This window comes from Protopterus annectens, chromosome 3.part0, assembly GCF_019279795.1.
Source record: "Protopterus annectens isolate FY-2018-M chromosome 3.part0, PAN1.0, whole genome shotgun sequence".
Taxonomy (NCBI): Eukaryota; Metazoa; Chordata; order Ceratodontiformes; family Protopteridae; genus Protopterus; species Protopterus annectens.
The window spans coordinates 72,117,089-72,139,939 of NC_056731.1; positions in this window are offsets into that span (position 1 = coordinate 72,117,089).

Consider the following 22,851-nt stretch of genomic DNA (forward strand, 5'->3'; position numbering starts at 1 on the left):
GGCCTTACTGTGAATAAACTTTGCAGCACTAGGGAAATAACTGACTTGGAAAAGCAAACTGTGCAAAACAGCTTGTGTCATTTTGCTGTTTGCTGGCTGTTTCCATAGTGTTCTTAGTTATTTTTCTTGGTTATTTAAAATCCTGCAGGTTACCTGATACAGTGCTGCTATAATTATAGTTTTTGTATGACAGGTTTTAACCTGGCATGACTGATGATAGTTTTGCAAGTCTATATAAGGTTTATGTGCTTACACATAGAAATATGAGTATCATGGGTCCTTATAATTGCAGTTTAATTTTGGTTTATTAATTATTCCCTTTAATAACTGCTATAATGGAAAGTAAAAAAATAGTGTACAAGAACATCTTTGAAAATATATTTTATTTTGTATATGTCATATAACAAGATTTTTAATAACTGCATTCCTTTTTCTTTTGTAAGAATGAAGACTAGAGTACAGGCTACAGCTTCTTAAGAAATTTTAACACAGACTGAGTATGTTAAAGTCACCAGCATGGTAAATGATGTGGTATTTGGTGAGGGCGCTTGCAGATAGTTTTATATGTTATTTTTACCCATGTCTTGTCACCCTTGATCTTTCCTCATTCCTGGTCATCCATTCCCCTGTAGCACCGAAGAGGAAAGGGCATACAGAGTCATTCATTCTGCTGCAGTGCAAAAGGGGAAAGGGCCATTCCTGCACATTCATTCATTCCTTTCTATGCACCAAGGGCCTTTGAAGAGAGAGAGACATCACCCAAAGAAGGGGCATTTTTGTATTTATATCCTAATTCTACATCCCTACAGCAACTGACATGACTATGTTACCTGCCTCAGAAGGCACATGGTTTTGCTCATGCTCCCTCCCAGCTAAACTGTATACTGATTGGCACATGCAAATGGTTTTGCTTGTGCTCCCTTGTATGCTGTTTGGTGCATGCATATGGTTTTCCTCATGCTCCCACCCAGCTGAAGTGTATACTGATTAGTGCATGTGTCCTTCTCACAGCCCTTGTGCTACTGGCAATGGTTTTCAGTAATATACCCATCAGCCTGTATTGGGTGTCAGTAAAGCAGTAAGCCTTGCTTTCTCTCTCCCCCAAGGGTAGGCGGGATCAGAACAACCACACACTCCCAACTTTTTTGTTTTTTTTCCCTTCTTCTTATTCACTGGCCAGGTCACTAATTAATCCTAAGTTTTCTGGAGTGCAGTCAGGGTCCTGTGTCACAGAACTGGTCAGATGTTTAACTACTTGACCATTAGGCAAATATAACTGTAAAATAAATGTCTGAATACTAATTATTCTGTGACTAAGGGATGGATGCAATCTGTTAAACATAAAAAAAAAAAAAAAGAAGCAAAATGAATGTTACACTTAGTAGTGGTAGCAATGATAGTGCTGCCTAAAGTGACAGTTAATTTTAAATCCATTAATATTATTACAAGATTATTAATTAATAATTAATGTTACTATAAGATTAAATTGGCGGTCCAATAAAAGCCTTAGTACACAGCAAGCCTACCAACAGATTAGGAATCTAACCAAAAAACTAGTTATCCTAGACAAGAGAAACTACTTCATTACCCATCAAAACTAACACATGAATAACCCTAAGAAGTTCTGGGCAGGTTTAAACAAGTTACTATACCATGGTAAAACCATTACCCCACCACCCAACATCAGATTTAACAAAAGACAACATAGCCAAATCATTCAATACATTCTTTACTGAAACTGTACAAGCTGTAGCCCAACAACACCTCACTGTCACTACAACAGGCATCCGCACCTCCACTAACTACATGCCCACTTTTAAGCTGCACCCCACCCCAACCTCCTACATAAGAAAACTACTGTCCCAGCTGAAACCCACAACACTAGGAGTAGATTCTCTCCCCAATGAGTTTCTAAAACTGGCAACAGCAGAAATAGCTGTACCAGTTTCTATACTAATCAATAGATCAATCACTGTAGCTACAGTGCCCCTGATTTGGAAAACTGCCTATATCATACCTCTTCACAAAGGGGGCACTTCCTATGACATATACAACTACTGATCAATCTCTATTCTATCTCCACTGGCTAAAATATTAGAAAAATGCATCCACCATCAACTAATGTCCCACCTTATAAATCAGGAACTCGTATTTCCAACTCAACATGGTTTCCGCCCATGTCATATTACCATCACAGCTCTGTTAGTATTCACAGATACCATACACCATAACAGGAACAATGGTAAACTTAATTCTTCCCTTTTCTTAGACCTATCAAAAGCCTTTGCTATGGTTAGCCATGACAAACCCATCTGTCACCTCAAAAACCCAGGCTTAGACAACCAATCAATCTCCTGATTCGACAACTATCTTAGGGACAGGCAACAAGCAGTACGTTGGAACAATAACTTGTCTCCACTTTTACCACTCACTGTTGGGGTACCTCAGGGATCAATAATGGGTCCCTTGCTATTCTCAATTTTCACAATCTTCACTCAGTGGCAAATGCAACTAGCCTTATCCAATACGCAGACGATTCCACCATAATATGCAGTGCCTCAACCCTGCAAGAACTACACAATAAATCCCAGAATAATTTCCATTCAGTTGAAAACTGGCTTACTGACATGGGCCTCATTCTTAACCCCAAAAAGAACAAGATCCTGCTATTTCACCCCTCTCAAAATACCAGCCTTGCCACCACTTTCAATATTCACTCTAAAAATGGTACACTTATTACACCCAAATCCCACGCAAAACTACTAGGCATTACCATTGATAACAAGTTAAAATTTGATATCCACATTAATGTAACTATTAAAAACACTCACAGAAAGCTTGGTAGTCTCTACAAACACAAATCCTTCCTGACCCATACTGTTAGGACCACAATTGCTTGCACTCACTTGCTCTCAACATTACTTTATGCATCCCCAATCCTAACAAATCTATCCACGACAATAAACAGCAAACTGGCAACCTGCTATAATCAAATAGACAAATTTGCTAATAACTCATCTTTTATAAAGGCTAGTGTGGTCTCTTTTAAGGCCCCCGAGACTGCGGAAACCATTACTCAAGCCGCTGAATCACTTACAAATGCCTTCTACCAGCACCTACAGGACTGCATGGATCAGGCAATCCCAAACAAAACAAAGACTCTTTGTACCAAAGGCAAGCGTCCAGTTTGGTGGACCCCAGCCATAAACAAGCTCTACAACAAAAGGAGGAAGCTACTACAAGATAGAGCAAAATCCTTAAAAGGGAAAACACCCTTGATCATTATAAGTAAAAAACTAAGATCTCTCATAAAATCATCCAAGGCAAATTTTGAGAGAAAAGTTGCTAAGGACTCAAAGGACAATCATAAGGCCTTCTTTAGCTATGTTAGAAACCTGGGAGGAAATTCCCAGATATGCTCAGAATTAGTTCAAAATGATGTAAAAATTACTGAACCTACAGACATTGCCAACATACTGGCTGACAGGTTCAGTGCAAACTTCTCCCCCCCCAAAAGGTGAGATATCTATACCAGAGAATTATAGCCCCCCAAACATCTCTAACACTCAGGTGAGAACTGCTCTCTCCAAGGCAAAAAACACAGCATCCATGGGACCAGATGGTGTCCCCGGATGTGTGCTCCACAAACTCAATGAGGAATTAAACCCACAGTTAGGGCAGCTGTTTAAGCTTAGCCTCACCTCAGGATACGTGCCTAAGGAGTGGCGTATGGCAACTGTGGTCCCACTTCACAAAGGCGGTGCCTCCACCGACCCGGGAAATTACCATCCCATCAGCTTGACAAGCTTGATCTGCAAAGCTATGGAGAGGATCATAATGGAACTCATAAATAAGGATATAGGAGACTTGCAAACTTTGGATCCGACCCAGTTCGGCTTTGTCAAGGGCAGATCATGCCTTTTAAACCTGGTTGACTTTTTCGAAACAGTCACCAAGGCCATTGATGAGGGAAAGGCAGTCCACACAGCCTACCTCGACCTGGCAAAGGCTTTCGACACAATACTCTACTCAGGTATCATTGAAAAACTCATCAGCTTAAATGTAAACCCATACGTCACAAGATGGGTTGCAAATTGGCTAAGTGACAGAACCCACAGGGTCAGAGTTGCTGGCGCCATGTCAGACTCAAAGCCTGTCACAAGTGGTGTCCCACAGGGATCAGTCCTGGGCCCTCTCCTGTTTGGCATCTACTTTTCAGAAGTACAAGCAAACACAGGAGGATTATGGCTGACAAAATTTGCAGATGACTGCAAACTGGGCGCCATAGCTGAGAACACATCTGACACAGATATCCTTCAAAAAGGTCTTATAGAAACGGAAAACTGGTGCCAGAGCCATGGCCTAAAGTTAAACGCCAAAAAATGCATAGTCATACCCTTCGGGAAAAACAAGGTTACCCCTAGCTACCATATAGGCGGCAACCCACTAAGCACAGAAGAGGTAATCAGGGATCTGGGTACCCAGGTTGACAGTAACCTTTCATTTGACACTCACGTTGCCAAAGTAGTTAGGAAAACCTTCTACATTGCCCACCTGATCATGAAGGGATTCACATCTAGATCAAGGGAAGTCATCGTCCCCCTGTACTCATCACTCATCAGACCAATGATTGAGTACAATGCCCCATTCGGAATGTATCTGACACGACACCTGCAGCAACTGGAAAGGCCCCAAAAGTTCCTCACCAAAAGGATAAAGGGTCTCAAAAATATGTCCTATGCTGCCCGACTGAAGGAACTTCAGCTCTACTCAGTCGCCACCGCCTGCTCAGAGGTGACCTGTGCCTGACATACAAGGCCATGTCCAACCCAGAACTGATGAACATGCTTCACCTCAAAAAATCTAGATCCCTCAGAACTACAAGGGCGGGAGGCTTAAATCTTGACACGGTTATTAATAGGACGTGCTGGAGGGACAGATTCATCACCCAGAGACTCCCTATGCTGTGGAACAAAATCCCGATACATGTGAGGCAGAGCACCTCGCTGACTTTGTTCAAGAGAAATCTTGACCAATGGATGGGAGATCGAAGATATACACCAGGGATTATCTCAGTGTCACTGCTTGACAGAGGCACAGCAAAATAATGGGCATAGTATTCTCCAAACTAAAGGGGTGGCGAAAGCCACAAAACTCTGGGCTAGGCTTATAAATGCCCTTGGGCAGATAGCCTAGTATGAACCTATGAACCTATGAACCTATATCCCATCACTGTCATAACCTAAAACAATTGGACTGGCTTGAACTGCCAAATTTATTAATCTACAATCAACTTATCACTTATAAGCTGCTCTCCCACCCAAATAAAACACCAGCTTTAAGCAACCTAATTCAGCAGTATCCCTGTCCTAGGCAACTCCACTCCACAGATAAGTTACTATTAACAGTTACTAGATCACACAACCATGCCAGTGACTCCCTCTACTCATCTTACTTATCCAAAATTTGGAAGTCCCTGCCTTCATCCATTACCCTGGAATCTTCTCTATCCAAATTTAAAAAACTATCAAAAGCCATCTCAGCAACAAATGGTTATGCCCCTGCTCCACAGCAGACAAACTTCAGTCCTACTCCACTACTGCAGTAACTCTTGCCTTAAACACATAATCTTCTGATAGGACTGCACCGTCTTATCAAAACCACATTCAGATGCATGATGTGACTCTGGATATTTAACATACTTTAATATTGTTTGTATGTGTATTAATCATTGTATATATCTTTGTCAAGTAATTAATAATGTGTGCTCATCATATGGTCTGGTTGTATATACTAGAAACATGTTAGAATATTTTGTTTGTATGTCTTGCATATGTGTTTCTTTGGAGCTTTTCTCCCCGGGCCTCCACTGAAATTGGACATGTATCCAGTTGGACTCTCCCGGTTAACAAATGTAAAATAAAATAAAACAAAGAACATTTGAGTTTCCTGTGATATAAAACTGTTTGTCAGATAAGTGTTTGGTGTGAAAACGACTAATAGAGTAGATAGCATATAGTTGAGCCTAAGCATTAATTAGAAGGGATAACTCTCCCTTATGGAACTAAACACACAAGTCCTGCTTCCAATGTATTTTCTAACATCGTTGGAGAACTATATGCTGTATGACCTGTGAGGAATAACAGGAATAACAAAACATTATGCTAGTTATCTGATACAAACACCATCGCTTAGGGCTTCACAGTACTCTAAATTCTCTGATCACCCCCCCCCCTACTTTTTAGGAAGGGTGGAGTACATAGATTTGACCAAGATGACTAGACTGTTGTCTGGCACAATCGAACTAATAAATGACACCAAGGTATTTGGACCACACTGTAGATGTAAAAGAAAAAAATGGTTTATAATGACTGTCTCCCGTGGGCTTTAGGCTTCTGGCAAAGGCTCTTGCCTCCCACATAGTGCCTTTTTTTGGGCAAAGTCATGAGGACAAAACTACCAACGTGAAAAATTCTTCTAAATGAAATTTAAAGGTCATGCTGCTAAATGCTAGGAGTCTTAACATGAAACTGCATTCATTGCAAGCATTCTTCACCCTGACAGATGCTGACATTTGTGCAGTCACTGAAACCTGGTTCAAAGCTGTGGAGAGTACCCCAGCCTTACCAGGTTACTTGTCCTACTATATTTTCAAACGCCAAACAGAGGGCTATAAGGCACTGTCATAAATTCCCCTAGTGATGTGAACATCCTCTAAGAGGGCCTTAACCAAACTAATGACTGGTGCCAGAAGCATGGCCTAAAACTGAATGCCAAGAAATGGATCATTATCCCCTTTGGGAAAAATGGTGTCTCCACTAATTATCACATTAATAACAATGTACTAAGCATGCAATCAGTTGCAAGGGACTTGGGCACCCAGGCTGATAGCAATCTGACTTTTGACCACCATGTTGCCTCCGTTGTACGGAAGGCTTTCTACATGGCCCACCTTATAAGTAAGGGTATTTCATCCAGGAACAAAGAAGTCATAACATCCCTGTACTCCTACCTTATCAGACCTATTATCGAGTACCATGCCCACTTTGGCATGTACCTTGCCAAGCACATGCAGCAGTTGGAGAGACCACAGAGGTTCCTTACCAGGAACATCCAGGGTATTAAACACCTATCTTATACAGATAGGCTAAAAGCCCTGTCCCTCTACTCAGTCTCATACAGACTGCTCAGAGGTGACCTGTGTCTGGTATATAAGGCCGTCTCAGACTCAGCCTTGATGAAGTTGTTGCATATCCGTAAGTCAAATTCCACTCATGCAACCCACAAGCAAGGTCTCAACCTGGTCTGCGACATTAATAGAACTTGTTGGCAGGATAGATTTGTGTCCCAGTGACTCCCCCATCTGTGGAATAGACTTCCTCTCATTGTCCAGCAGAGTACCTCATGTGCACTCCTTAAGAGGAACCTGGATGACTGGATGACTGGATGGGAAACAGAAAATATACCCCTGAGATCCCGCCTGAGTTCCCACTGGACAGAGAAAACAGGTGCTGACTTTGTGGGAACATGGGTGAAATTCCTGGCTAAGCTTATAAGGGCTTCTGGGCCAATAGCCTAGTATCATCCTATGAACCTATGAACCTATGACAAAGATATATTTATTGCAAGTAGTAAATGTTTAGGCCTGGAAAAGAAAATAGAAACAAATACTGTATGAAGAGTAGTAAGACTGCTCAGACATGGCAGATCTTGCCTCTAGGTGTACACAGTCAGAGAATTTGAATAGACGGTAAAAAGGAGAGGAAAAGTGGTATTGTAAAAAAACTGAGAACATTCCCATGAAAAGGAAGATCATGGAGCAGAATCATTAAGGCGGAAAAAAAAGAGAAACGGATGCAACCTACCCCTGCATATAAGAGGGAACTAGTGTCCGGCAGCAGTAAATGACTTGGTGATATAGATATTGGTCACAGTACATGCAGGACAACTGAGCAATGGGCTTCATATGGAAAACAGATAAAGCTCAGGACATGATGCTGCATTTCCTTGATGAGAATTAATTATAGTTAATAACAATGATGGTGTGTAAGAGTGAAAGTAACCCCAAGGGAAAGGGGTTTTATTCAGATTAATGAATCTAGCTAACACAGAAAGAAGAAGAGGTGCATATGAAGTAAATCAAGAGGACATTCCCAAACTCCAAATTATATAGACTGAGCATCTCAACTCTGCTATATTTCTCAACTCCTACCATGGCAGCTATAACTCTCAACAGTCCCTGTCTTTTTAGAACATTGCTGATTTTGTTTACCTGCCCTCATTATTTGTTTCTATTTTCTGGTAAATCATCGTGGACTACAGTCACTTAATAATGCCAGACATTAGAGTTTTATACTTTTTATTGTTCAGAAAATGCATGCTGATACAAAACCTATTGTTCTGTTAACTTTTTAAGTGAATTAGAGTAAAATTTAAAATTTGTCACTCATTTTGTACTTTTGTTTACACCCTCCCCATTATTTTGGCTTTGAACAGAATTCTTGAGCAAAGAAGTTGAGGGGTATATGTGAAACACAAAGATAAAATGATGTGGTTGAACCAAAATATAATTGTATAAGTTGCTACATATATATTTATATATATATATATATATATATATATATATATATATATATATATATATATATATATATATATATATATATATATATATATATATATATATATATATGGGTCCCCTTCAAAACATCTGAAACCCATAACATCTAATTTCATAACATTGAGACCAGGACATCTAAAACCCATAATATTGAATTTCATAACATCTAACATTACAAATCACATGAATGTAACATCCCCTCCACATATAATGACATATAATGACACCAAACTACCAAACATATTTTTTACTACATTTCTGCAGAGGGGTTTGATACGGTGGGGGTTAGGAAATTAACTTTTTCCCACTGTAGTGTGATCTTGGAGTTGGTGTATTTAATTTACGGGGGTACAGGGGGCTTGCCCCCCCTCCCCCGTAGAAACGTAGTAAAAAGTGTGTTTGGTTGTTTGGTGTCATTATATGTGGAGAGGATGTTATTTTCTTGTGATTTGTAGTGTTAGATGTTATGAAATTCGATGTTATGGGTTTTAGATGTTTTGGGTTTTAGATGTTCTGGTCTCAATGTTATGAAATTAGATGTTATAGGTTTTAGATGTTTAAAAGTTAACCTCTATACACATATATATATATATATATATATATATATATATATATATATATATATATATATATATATATATATTTATAGAGAGAGAAAGATATGATGAAGCTTTTACAATCTATCATCAGCCAGGAAATAAAATGTTGACACATGTATGGGTGTGTATAACTTTGCTATGGCACACATCTTAGTTAAGCCTGCATAGAAACTTAGAAATTATCGGTTATATCTGACCTTCTGTAATACAGATGTAATTTAAATTACTCTTACAAAAACTGTTAGTAATAAGTACAGCCGTCGGTACTCATGGATTTATTTATATGGATTGAGAGGGATTTTAATGAAACCACTTATAAATTGGAAACTTTTCTTAACTGAATGTTCTATCAAAGTTTGCACAGAAAAAAAAAGATTATTCAAGTCAGATATTAAAATAGAAATGAGAATAAAATGCATAATACAGGCAAAGGGAAAATATTAACCAGTAATGTGGATTACTAGAGAAATGTTCTTGTACACTGAATAAGATAGGATTGCATTTTATGATATGAAAAGGAAGGGCTGAAAGAGACAGTACAGGTTACAGACTAAGCAAGTAGATATGTAAAGACAGAAGCAGAGTTAGGCATGTATAAACAGGATATGGTGTCAATGTGAAATGTACCCTAGCTTAAATAACTTCTGAGTTACAAATCAATGGGGTAGCCTAGAGTATTTCCTGGGGAACTCCTTTTATTAGCATATAATCTTATTTTGTGGTTTTCAGTATTCAACTGATATGGCTGCTAATAAATATTCTGGGGTAAATGAACAATATCATCTTCCAAGTAACAGCACATAAGGAAACAGAGAGTCCCAGGAGGCCATATTATATCATGTAGGCAGGGTACTTTAACAAATGGCCTAATGAGATTAACCCAGTTAACCCAATCAGTCTTAATGGTATTCCCTGCTCATTGGACTCAGGAAACAAGACCCTCCTACACCCACATCTGATGGCTTTTTGCAATTCTTAGTCTCTTGCAAGTCTAGAAGATTGAGGAGTCAGCAAGAACACAGCTGAAAGTGTGGAAGGTAAACAGGAAGTCTCTAGTATAGGAAAGTCTGACTACAATACAAAAATCATATATAGTGTAATAGCAAATAAAGACAATATTATTTATTTATTTGTTTATTTTATTCTGAATTTGTTAACCTGGGTAGATCGCTGATCCCACTGGACCCATTGCAGTCTCAGCCTGGGGAAAACACAATAGATACATGTTATTATAGACAGAGAGAATGACAAATTGCCATATACATATATTATATACAAAGTGAGTACCTTAGCTGGCTTGAGACTATAAAGGCAACAGATAAATAACATACACAGAGTGATTGAAAAAACACAGTATATACATGCATTATATGTAGAGTGGCATCAGAGTTGTCATACTGAAAGAATCACAATCAAAAATAGAGTCAGAGAAGGTATATAGACAAAAGAAAGAAATTAAGAGGTTAAGTTATATGACCAGAGAGATAGTTGCATTTTCCTAGGGTAGAGTCTTGAAATGTGCTTTCATTTGTGAATGGAAAGTGGGGTAAGATGAAAGATATTTAAAGGACAACAGCCAGATTATTTTATTAAATGCTCAACTTCTGTGCCCTTTTTCTCCCAATTTACTGCCCCTTCTATGAATAAACAATATAGCATTTAAAATATTTTAATTCAACAGTTTCTCTCCACTAGAACAGTACCTTACTGTACTGTGGTAGTTTCACTTTCAAAAAACGTTTATCCCACACTGGAAAAGCTTGCTGCAGTCACCAATTAATTGATGTCATCAAGGTCAATGAATACAAGCAGTTTTCTGGCCAATTCCCTCCCCAAACTGACATCACTACAGCTTTCCTAAAACCCACCCATGCTGTGATGTCACAGCTCCCTGGTCCTTCCCCTACCCATACAAAAAGTAAAGGCTAGAACAAGGAAACAGTACATGAGTCAATTCTCCTACTGTGAGCTGTCAATCACAGCAGGTAACAGCTCAAATTACCCTTAGCACTTTGACAGCTAGGGAAGTTGGATGTGAAGGGGGACGGCAGATAAGTTAAACTAGTACAATTCAGGCGTCACAAAAGACCACAATTTAGCCATTCTAAAAAGAAACAGCAGTTAAAAAAAAACATTTTGAAAGTCTGTTCTGTGGCATTTGCACTGTTTGTGTTTTAAGTAGTCATTGAATGGCATGAAATGTTACATAAAACTGACTGAAAGACAGCAGTGTATGCATGTAAATTCAATGCTGTGACAGGAGCTTTAGTAAGAAAGAGGCCTGTCTGATGTAATTTGTTACAGACAAGCACTGCATTGTGGAATAACTAGAGGCAGAGTGAACAATAAGAATGACTTCAAGATGTCAGACTCCATGTGGTCAGACTCAGAAATTATGTATAAAATATGTAAAAAACTGTAAATAGTCCCAGAGTGGTGTTAAAATGTAGGAAACACCAAAGCATGATGAAATAAGCATGTTTTTTTAATCTGTGGGTGTGGTTCTCCTTTAAGAAAAGAGGAACAGGTTCCCATAGTTTGGAACCAAGGATTGAGAAAGCATGGTCTGTGCAGTGAAGTCTAGTTTGGGGGTTTGCAGGAGAAGACATGAGTGGTTAGGATGTATAAGGTTGTATTTTGGTGCACCTCTGTATAGTCTGTAAGATAATGGAGGGACAGTGGCAAATAGAAAGTCTGCATGTTGTCTAACGGGTAGCCGGTTAGCTTTTTCAATGGTTTTGCAGTGGTGTTCATTTCTTGGGGACATAGTGACAAATCTGCAAATGCCATTTGAAATGGATTGAATGATGAATACATTTCTTTTGGAAGCTGCAGTAATTAGTGGGAGACAAAATTTTAGCTGAGCCATTTCTTAAGGGTCTGGATAGAAAATGGGAAATCCTATCAGCCCAGAATAGGAAAGAGTTTATTTTTTGTGTGTATAGTCCAGGTGGAGTTAGAAATTAAGGATGGGTCCAACCAAACCCCTAGCTATTTGCATGAAGTGACATTTTCAATAGTGTTACTAAGATGATCAAAGGTTTTTAGAGGCCTGGGAACAGAAGTGAATTTCTGCCTGTTGCTAAAAAGCATTGAACAGATGTTATGCAATAGTCAATGAAACATAAGCAAACAATTTCTAAAATGAAAAATGCAACTTATCCAGTAAAGCTACTTCTGAGAAGCATTGGCAGCACGTGCAATACAAAACTAAAAATAATATAAAGGTGAGGTCACTGTAAAAAGGTGCTGCAAGCAAGACATGAACAACATTGTTGACACAAGTCTGGAAAGTAATTACAGTAATTACAGTGTTCATAGTCGAGCAATCAAATCAATATTTGTTCTTTTCACAAGCAATAATGTAACAAAATGAATGCAAGTCTTTAGCGAAGAAAAAGTATCACAGTGCAGCCTTTGCAACACTATAGCTCCTCATGATGGGCAAATAACAGTCAACAGAGTGACTAGTGAAATAAATCTTCTCACAGTGATGTCATAAATCACGGAGTGTCTAAAGAAAACAGGCATGGAGAACTGTAAAATACTAATTTGGATAGTTGAAAAGATGCCTAACATCTAAGCTTTCCACTGTAAAGACCTAACAAGAATTAATGAGAATGACAGCAAATGCTGGATGATTCTCTCAAACCAAAATCTTAATCAAGTGGACTATTTACAAAAAGGTTTCAAGAATTAGAATAGTTAGAACAGTGGTCCATATCTCTCGACTGCCCAGATTTTTGCTTATGTTTTTGGTTCCTCATAAAATTTGTGGTTTTCTGCCAAATCATTGAGGACTGAGGTCACTAAATAATGACAGTCATTTGAGTTTCAAACTCCATGTCTTTATGAAAAATGTATCTCAGCACAAAAAATTTTATTCTAGCACTTTTCTAAGTTTATAACAGCAATATTTAAAATCTGTCCTTATATTTGTGCCTTTGTTCCCCCCATTATGTCAGGCTTAGTCCAGATTTCTTGTGGTAAGTGGTTGACAGATCTACAATGGCCATATCCACATGTCATATGGTCCAGCTGCATGACGCTGCTTGAAAAAGTGCAGTATACTAATGTGTAAAATATAAAGTGCCAAAAGCTGACAAATGTCTCAGTCTGAATTATCCAAGCAGCATAGCTTCAACCTTCTACAATATTCAGAGAACCAGTAAAGAGTGCCTGACCCAATCGTCATTCCTCAACAGAATGGTAGACTACAGAAAAGTAAAATCCAGCAGTAACATGCCAGAATCAGAGCAAATCTGGACACAATCCTTGAAATTCATGAAGCTTGTGCCTGGCGCAGGCGTAGCGTTGATGTTTTAACACCAAATATGGCCACCGACCAATCCAGCTACGAGCTGTTTCCACGTGCACTACCAGCGTACGCCAGAGCTGCGTAGCTCACGGTGCTTGTATGCTAATTACCCCATGTACAGCAATGTAGCATGCAAATGAAGATATATAGTGAGTCATGTAGTGGTGCTGACGTAGCATAAGCATGCAGAAATGTAAACCAAGAAAAGGTTTACATTTTTTTAAACAGAACATCGGAGCCATGAAAGCAAACCAAACTTATGTATTACAATGTTAACATATGCCAATGGCTAAATATACAGCCAATGGCATAAAAAACATGCACAACACATAAAAAATAACATTTAATGTCATGGCCACACTAACGCAAAGTACAACCGCAGTGCATGGGTGCGCAAATGGGAACACAAGGAAAATATATTTAAATGTCATAAAACTGCAATGTAATACAAATCATGATTTCGCCATAATAGTCAATGGTACGCATGCTACACCACAACCAAGGTGCAAGGGTTGCTAAGGGTCTGTGACAGTGTTCGGCACGGTAACTAGGAATTAGTAGTCAATGCCATGCAAATGAGTCAAGTAATACTGAATCGCAAACGTCCTGCGGCGTAAGGATATACCACACAGAGCAGTAGTACAACACCAAGGAGTGGCCTGGAGGTAAACATGACATCATGAGAGGTGTGCGCTGCCGTAGCTGTAAGCACATTGGAGCATGGGTAATCCGGGTTGCCTGTTGCTAAGCAAAGCCGCAGGATAGGGGCGTGTACCTAGCCATAGCTATGCTTAGCTGACAGCACACAAGGTGACCGAAAGTGCATGTGAACATGGATGAAAACGCGCTAAAAAGCCGGAAACCGGGCGCACGCGGTGCGCACCTTAGCTGAAACAGGAAGGTTACGGAAGACAATAAGGAAATGCTGCAGCATGGTAATATGAGTATAAATGAGTAATTAACACCTAGGAACTCACAGTGGGCCATTGACGACAGCTAACAAGGCTGCCAGCAGCTACCTGCAGAATAGGAAAGGGGAGTTGCCGTACTGCTAATAAAAGAGAACTGCCACATCAGAACAAAGCAAACCTGCATTAGATCAGCTACATAACACATTTCGCAACACATTCCTGGGTTGGGAAATTACAAAACATGAAAGCAGGCAGCTGGATGTGTGCCTGACAATGGGAGGGGAATCGGGTTGAAATGTGAAGTAAAGGGCAATAGATGAATCATGGCAGCCAAGTGTACTTCAACACCACAGGCATCACAATAGCAGTACCTGCTGTGAAACCCACAAGTAAGATACCCTGCAGCTGGAATTGCACATACACACCCAATGACATCAGCAACTTCCAAAGCACAATAATATAAAGTGTGAAAGCACAGCACACACACTTGTTTATTCCCAAACACAATCGGTGTAAACAGATGGGGAACTTTTAAAATGTACATGATAGGGGCTGCCATAGCTTTGACTCATCAGTATGTGTTGGAGACTGAAGGTGGTGTGGAGGATGAGGGTGACAACCACCTCAGGAACCAGAGGAGGAGAAGAGTGCTCAGACCAAGGGTAACCTACCAGGGGCTAAATTATCTGGAGATAGTAGAGTGTTACAGGGTGGACAGGGACACCATACAGCAAATTGTTGAGCTGTGCCGGCCAAGCCTCATAGCCAGGAATAACAGAGGGGAGCCCATCCCAGTGGACACGAAGGTATTTGTAAGCTTGAGAGTACTAGCCACAGGTACCTTTCAAAGGCCAACTAGGGATATCATGGGGATCTCACATGCATCAGCATCCAGGGTACTCCATCAGTTCCTGGATGCCATGTTACCACATGCCAATGAGCATATATACTTCCCCTGAATGCAGGAGGAGTTGGCCAGCAATATGCACCTCTTCCACCATGTGGCAGACTACCCGGAGGTACTGGGTGCAATAGACTGCACGCACATACACATCAAGTCACCACCTGGTGAGCATGGTAGGCACTACATAAACCTTAAGGGATACCACTCCATCAACCGCTAGGTCATTTGCAATGCCCAGGGCATTATCATGGATGTGTGTGCCAGCAGCCCTGGAAGCTACCACGACTCCCACATCTGGCATGCCTCACAGCTGTACCAGGTATTTGTCAGGGGGGACATCCCATATGGTTACCTTGTGGGGGATGCTGGCTATGCACTGGCATCGTGGATGATAACTCCCATCAGAAATGCACACACACCCATGCAAGAACGCCATAATGAGTCACACGCACAAACCAGAATCATCATAGAGTGTGTATTTGGGATGCTGAAATCACAGTTCTGTTGCTTGGACATATCTGGTGAAGCCTTGCAGTACTCTCCAGGTATGTGTGCCCACATCTTCATAGTATGTGCCATGCTACATAATATGATCTTGAGGAAACAGCTGCAGCAGGGCCATAATGGTGAAGGCCCTCAGAGCCCACCACAATTGCCAAGGGCACCACAGGTGCAGAGGGATTCAGACCACGAACACCCTGTGCCAGCCCCAGTAGGCAGATGGAGGCATGCCCAGTATGACCATGCCTTGGCAAAGAGGGAACGTATAGCACATACACTGACAGTGTAGGCCCCTATGGACTGACACACTTCTCCACCTGCACACACAGTAAACATGGATGGTACACACACAAGACCACCTGTAAATTGTCATGTATAGGTGGTCTACTGTGTGTATCCTACATAGGCAGCCCTCAGCTATTGCACACGCAACTGCTATTGGCACAAGGTAAGTCAATACCTGAACAGTAAATTAAGCTATCAGCATGTGTTAATACTGTATGTATAGGTTCCTAGATACATCGGTAGGTACATGCCTAACTGTCAAGAGGCCATTTATAAGCCTAGCCAAAATGTGTCTGCTGTCGCCACCCCATTGATTAACTAACTGTCCCTCTGTGGAGCAGAGCCAATTGTGGGATCCCTAGGGTGTAACCACTGTTCCCCATCCACTCTGTAAGGATTCCCTGGTGTGTTATTGAGGGGCTCCATATAATGTAATCAGGGATGTAGTTCCAAAGTATGGGGAGTACCCATGACAGGTATCTGTCACCCCAGCAATCTCCAGTTATGGTTGTGGCAAGGTATAGCTCATTACAGTGTGTGTCTCACTGTGACATGGATTCCCATAGCTGGAGCATGTCCATTAAGCCTCACTTGGGCATACCATTAACTGGTATCATCCATATGTACCCCAACTGAGTTACACATTTGTTTGCAGTATTGAGGAACAGCCTTAGTACACTCTGCATACTAAACACCATAACACTTGTACATATCCCAGATGCCTCAGTGGTAAAGCCAGTGACTGTGTCGTTCATGGTCCTGGTTCCACGACCTGCAAGGGCTGTTAAATAATTCTGATGTCCTGAATAAGGGATGTTGAATGCAGGTCATTAAAGCACGTTTAAGCACATTAGCGGGTTTTTGTGCTGATAAGTGCCGGTAAGCGGCATTTAAACATGACTACATGGATATATGCAACACAGGTCTAACCTTTGCTGAATATCATGCAGATCATGGACAATGTTGCCCAGAACCACTGAAATGTGTGTTATTCACCTTTGTACTAATAGTGCCTGCTTTGAGAGGTAAAACGGCCACTACCAGGAGTAGAACATGCAACCATGTACACAATCTTCACAATAACCTACCACTAAGCTACCTGAGATGTACCAATGGCAGTTGTGTATTGTGACAGGTTAAAACACAAAAGGGCGGACTTTGGGAAATAGTATAAACCGCTATATATATATATATATATATATATATATATATATATATATAATATATAGAGAGAGAGGGTGATAGAGAGATATATGTCGATATATATGGATATACATATATATGCAAATATATAGATAGGTTAACAACATCTACACAACCATGGAGGTACATATAAATAGGATAACTACCAAATACTGAATGCTTTACATACCAACGCGGGTAATCACGAGGCTTAAAGACCAAAAGACCACAGTAACGAAACACCAGAACTGCGAGCACTACTATCACGATGTTAAGGGACATTTAGTTAGTGCTTTTGGTGCTGTGGTTGAGGTAGGTACTGTGTGCAAGTGTGTTTCTGATTGCTGTAGTGTGTGTAAGTGTGTGTTCTGAGTGTAGTGTGTGTTTCCGGGGGACTGTAATGTGTGTGTGGGTTTGCTTCGTGTGTCTGTTTGTGCTATCCCGGAGGTAGATTATTAAAGTAGTTGTGGTGTGGGGTGCGCAGCTACCCACATGGGGGTTTATGGGGGCATGGCCACCTGCCCATACGTAGTGTAGGATGGTTTGTTTTGAATGTGATGGGTAGCAGTGTGTCTGTGTGTGTGTGTCTGTGTTCTGTGTTTGTGTTACTTTTGGGAGTTTGATTGTCGCGAGTTTGAGTGTTCGGTATTGTGGGGTTTGGGAGTCTGGGAACGGTAATGTGGTCATTGGAAGTGTGTGCATTCCTCAATCTGTAGTATGCCAGATACAGTGGTTGGTTTGGTGTATAACATGGACCATAGCAATCACACATTCCGCCATGACTGAACATTATGAACAAAGGATATGGAGAGTATATGCCTATACACTATTACAAATATGTGCTATGGACATGAGCCAAAGATAGGGTTACCACCTGTCCCACCTTGTGAGGGACAGTCCCTCTATGTGCGGTAGTGTCCTGACCAAAATGAGTACAAATACTAATGTCCTACAATCTTGAGACATTTGGCAGGTTCCATATTTAATGTAATTGTTGCATAAAATAGTCATGTCTGTATCTAAAATACCAACATGTAACAAGAAACAGGATAAACAAGTAAACCGCTACAAGAATAAGCTTTTATATAGGCATATATGTAAGGTTCTATACTTTGTACTGACCGTGGGTATGTGTCGGCCTCCAAAATCCGATGTGTATCCTGCAAATGTCCCACTACGGCCATTTGAAAAGGTGGCAACCCTAGCCAAAGAGGTTCAGTCACCAACACAACTCCAATGAGTGCAAATATCTGTGACAAAAATACATGAGACAGCTTTCATGTAGCAACATTTCATTACATACCGATGTATTTCCGAAGGGATTGAAGGACCAACATCACCTGCATGCTATACAGGAACCAATTAACAATGGCTTAATGAATCAGCCTGCAATTTCCATAGTATTAGTCCACTAAAGGACAGGTCTTCAAATAGGGAAGGAGCCCTCACACACATATCGAATATGTATAAATGCAGTTCCTACACACCTGCATCTGCTATGTACACCCACCTACATCTCCCCCACACCCGAAACAGTTGCAATACATACTGTAATAACATCACAGACATCCACTCACTCTATGACATCTACAGAAGCCTTAACATACCTTGTCAGAGACACACTAAAATGGCCCTATGTGAAATAGTTGCTGTTGTGCAATGGAACAGCCGCCGATGTTACAGGGTTTAGTTGCAATAATCCCGTATCAGATGGCTGTGCGTACACCAGGAAGTGTTACAAATTACTGATTAACAGCACAGTATGATATACATGTACAGTATACCAAAGATGTCAGGTGAACACAGTTCAAAACACCTAATGTTCTATGCGTAGCCACACAGCCTTGAGTTGCCCAAACATCCTTGCCAGACCTAAACATTTGCAGATGTATCAGGTACAAACCCTGCAGAAGTAGCAATGTTCAGAAATATAACAGCTAGACTCACATGTAGAACTACATCCTCTAGCCATTACACACAATCCACAGGGGCCATGAAGGTAATATATCTCTGTGTGTCTCCATATAGCTGTTGCAATTCATCACAAACAACACATCCAGGCCATCTTCCTCAAAGGTAGGGCAAAGGGACAACGCCCAAGAGGAGTATTCAGTTATACACCACTGTTGCCATGTCATTGGCTAATGGAGTAGCTGCACAGCTGATGTGCATGTAATCATCTACTCCGGAACACCAATTGGTGGCAGGATACCACATGTTACTGATATCTAAGTATAAAAGGATGACTTGTCATGCATTCAAACCATCTGTATATATCAGCAAAACGTTACAATGAGGATTGCAACACAAAACGAATAGGATTTAAATTACTGTCAATGACAACTTGGGTTACTAATAAGGTATGTAGAACACTCAGTATGTCAGTGTATGCAGTACCTGTTCTGTAATAATTAAAGTGCACGCAATGCATATAGTGGGAAAAGGTATTATGTAGAGATGTATTGTTTAGCATAGTAACGCTCGTAGAAATCATGTGTACTGCTGTAGGCCACAAGGTAAACACCTCATACACCACAAGAGATGCTATATAAGGACTTTGAACACAACAATTCCACTCCAGCCGCTGTCAGTGGCAGGGTTGGTCCAACAAGTACGTGCCATAACAGGAGATATGTTGATATACTGTAACAGTAGGCATATGTATGGGCGTATAACTGAGAATAACATGTCTAAGGTGGTCCTGCTGTGCAATTATGATTTGCATTGTGGAATATTGTGCTAAAAATGTGTAATGTACAGTATTGCAGGTAGATATATCTAACATTTTACATAGCATTACTATTATGCTATGCAAACATCAGGTATGTCTATTGGCATGTACAATACACAATAACAGGATACATATGACTTGTAGTCACCAGACAGTGTATCAGCATGATAGCTAATTGAAATGGAAGAGCTAGTTAATTATCCATGCACAAAGGACATGTAATAGGTTCATAGGTTCACAGGTAGGTACTATGCTGTCTGGCCAAGGCCATTCATAAGCCTAGCTACAGTGTTTTGGCTTGCGCCACCTCCCTAGGTTAGTTTCCTGTGCCTGTGAACAGCAGAACAATTAGTTTCCTGCGCCTCTGTACAGCAGAACCACTGCAGTGATCACTGGTGTACATGTCTGTCTCCCATCCACCCATTGAGGTATCTCTTGAAGAGTGCTAGTGAGGGTCCCTGCCTGATGTACATAGGAATCATGTTGCAAAGCATGGGGAGTGTCCGGGTCAGGAATGTATCCCTCCAGCACATCCTAGTCATCGTGGCATTTAGGTACATATCTCAGAGCATGTGGCTCTCAGGGGCTTTTGCTTATGTGGAGCATATCCATCAATACTGTTTTGGACATGGGCCTTGTATGTCCAGCAGAGATCACCTCTGAGTACGCAGTATGCAAACGAGTACAGTTGGAGTTTCTGTAGATGGGCTGCATACGTCATCCTTCGGAGGTCAATATTCCTCTTGGTGTGGTAATGTTGTGGTGTTTCAAGCCATTGCTGTTGTCTCATAAGGTACATCCCAAATGGGGTGTTGTACCCTTTAATGTGTTTCATAAGTCATGAGTAGAGAAGCACAATGGCTGCCTTTGTTCTGGCTACAAAGCCATTAGAGATTAGGGGGGCAACATAGAAGAATATCCACACCACCTTGCCAATATGGTTATCAAAGGAGTGAATGCTATCTACTTGGGTTCTAAGATCCTTTATTACGTCTTATGTATGTAGGGGACTACCACCTATGTGATAGTCCGCAGGTGATTGGTGTAATCCAAAGGGGATGTCTATGCACCTTGTGGCATGCAGCTTGAGGCCATATTATTGATACCAGGTATCCGTCCCAGTAGCACCCTTATGGAGGGTGTCTGTATCAGCTGCAGAATCAATCATGGCCTCTAGTTTGCAGTCGTCTGGAAACCTTTTCAGCCTAAGTCCTCCTGTGCTAGCCTGTACCTCAGAGAATCATATACTGAACATGAGGGGCCCTATGACCGAGCCCTGGTGGACGCCAATTGTAACTAATTTACAGTAGGACCTAGGGTATGCTACCCTCACTATGTGGGTTTTATCCGTGAGACACTTTGCATAACATCTCATGACATAGGGGTTAATGTGCAGGTGGATGTGTATGTTGATAATACCAGAATGGGGAACGGTGTTGAAAGCCTTTGAGAGGTCAAGGTAGGCTGTCTGGACCTCCTTACCCTTATCTAATGCCTTGGTAACTGTCTCAAAGGAGTCCACCAGGTTTAGGAGGCATGGACTGGCCCTAACAAATCCAAACTGGGTGGGATCAAAGGTTTGGAGGCCACCAATGTCTCTGTGAATGAGATCAATGATGATGTGCTCCATAGCCTTGCAGAACAGTCTAGTCAGACATATAGGGCAATAGTTCCCCTGGTCCATTGTGGCGCCACCTTTGTGGAGTGGGATAACTGTTGTTGTATGCCATTCAGGGGCCACAATGCCTGATGCAAGGCTATTATTGAATATGGTGCCTAAGTGGGGAGCCAGTTCATTCTGAAGTTCATGGAAATCACAGCCTGTGATGTTGTACGGTCACATGGATGCTGTGTTCCTGGCTTTAGAGAGTGCAACTTTGAACTGCGTAGTTATGATCGCAGGGACTCTGCATTGTTCTTGTATAGATATGGGCCCTTTAGGGTGTAAGAGGGGTGTAAAGTTAGCACTGAACCTATCTGCCAGGATGTTGCCAATATCGATTAGTTCTGTAATGTTCGTGCCTTACTGCTGTATGTCAGAGCAGATGTGAGTATCGCCATTGAGAGTAGTGACATACCTCTAGAACGCTTTGTGGTAGTTCTTGGAATTAGTCACGGTTATGTTTATGTAGCTAGTTTTGGAGGATGTGATAAGAGATCTCAGATTCTTACTGAGGCTGACCAGGGAGCTCCTCCACTCATGGGATTGTACTCTAATTTGCAATAGTCTCCTCCTTCTGTTGTACATTATGCCCATGGCAGTGGACCACCAGAGTGGCTTCCTTTTTCTGGAGGGTGGCATTATGGTTCTGTTTGGGATAGCATGATCCATGCAGTCGTGTAAGTGCTAATTAAGTGCAGTTGTGTATGATTCAGTGGTTGTAACTGTATTGTCCATCTGCATGGGTGTCATGACGTTTACTACTGCTGTCATAAGAAGCCTGAAGTTGGCTTTGTAGAAATATTGTACTGTTGTTTCCGTAAAGGGTGTGGTGCCAGGATGTGGATAACAAGGGTGATTAGTGTACGTTCGGATCTGGCCAACGAGGAGATAACCCCAGGTATGGAACACCAGTCACACATGTTGGTAATGACCAGGTGTAGGATATTGTTGCCCCTGGTGGTGGTGTGGATAGGTTGATCCAGGCGATTGGAGTTTATGAATCCCAGAAAGCGTTGGCCTAATGTATCGGTACATGAGTAGGTAACCCAGTCAATGGTGGGGTAGTGTCAGTCACATTAGTAGTGTGTCTGGTTAACCCTAATTTCCAGTACACCAAGAAGAGAGGACCATTAACCC